This window comes from Sinocyclocheilus anshuiensis, unplaced genomic scaffold, assembly GCF_001515605.1.
Source record: "Sinocyclocheilus anshuiensis isolate Anshui unplaced genomic scaffold, SAMN03320099.WGS_v1.1 scaffold954, whole genome shotgun sequence".
NCBI lineage: Eukaryota > Metazoa > Chordata > Actinopteri > Cypriniformes > Cyprinidae > Sinocyclocheilus > Sinocyclocheilus anshuiensis.
Genome location: NW_015536527.1, coordinates 722,971 through 724,374, shown reverse-complemented (window position 1 = coordinate 724,374; position 1,404 = coordinate 722,971).

The following is a 1,404-nucleotide window of genomic DNA, read 5'->3' as shown; positions in this document are numbered from 1 at the left end:
TTCTGCTGTAAAGTTGGGCATTTTAACATGGGGAGTCTATGGGATTGACTCCCTTTTGCAGCCAGCCTCTAGCGGCCAGTTGATGAATTACAGTTTTAGTCACTTCCTTGTTGGCTTCACGAGAGAGAGCGGGAGGTTGCCACTCGGGAAGAGACTGTACAAAGGGATATGCATGTCTTTTTTTATTTTCTTTTATAATTTTTTTATGGCGATAGTGGAATGGCGATTTTGTTATTTTTCTTTTTGGTTTTATTCCACCATGGTTAGACACTTGTTTGTTATCTGCCTGCTAACGATAAAAACGAAAAGTGTTCTGTTTGTTTTTCAGCTCTAGTCGCTTTGCTACAGTTTCATATTTTGCTCAACTTTTGTGAGAAGTCAGGTTAGGCAATGAATATGATAGACTGTCAAAGTAAAATTTGTCCAACTTTATCTAAAGATAACATGGCATCACTGTGAGTAAATGTTGATATATTTTAACGTTACGTTAGTTTAAAAACGGATCAAATGTTGCCTACCTTGCTGGTAATGTGAGCTTTGGTTGAAACCTTCTAACAAACTATAAATGAAGAGTTCAGATGCAAAAGCCTCTTAAGTACATCTGACGTTTTTCTTTACAATTAGCATTTCTTTCTGGCTACTATGTATAGGTATCTATGTAAGTATACTGGTACTTCTGAATGGGTTGAGGCTGGGATTTAGCGCATTTGAAGTGAAAGTACTTGATGAACATATACTATGTGTGGAGAGCAATCACTCAGTATTGTTACCTCATTTTTGACCAAGATGGCTTTTAGAGACTTTTGCATTGGAACTCTTCAAATATACATCTCACGTGTAGCCTATTCAAAGTAGTCTTACGAAAATGAATCATGGTTTTATTTGATTAAAACCATGTTTTTTTGGAGTATTGATTACAATTTGTACAACCACACAAATACCATAGTTAATGATTTTTGTAGCAAAACCATGGTTAATTTGTGAGTACGGTATAACTACAATAACCAGGTGTTTTTTTTTTCTTCTCGTGGTAAAACCATGGTTAATTTTCGTAAGGATACTTAAAAACAATATTTTGTAATTAAAAGCACAATTTTCTTGTTTATGGATAATTTTCATCAATATTATTATTAGGCATAATGAGCAATATTCTATCAATTGTCTATGAAAACACTTTATTTTATGACTGCACATGAATCACAATTTGGTTTGTATAATCATTAGTTTGCTGAAGATTATTCATGAGACTTGTGTAGGCTACTGTATTTGCATGAATATTTTGAATTCAGACAGGTTTCTCTACCTATAATCTGTATGATCTGGAGAAAAAAAATTTCACAGCTCTTACCTGTTGTTTATTTTTGTTTGGTCCATAATGAACTTTTCATTTCTTTTTCAGGTTTT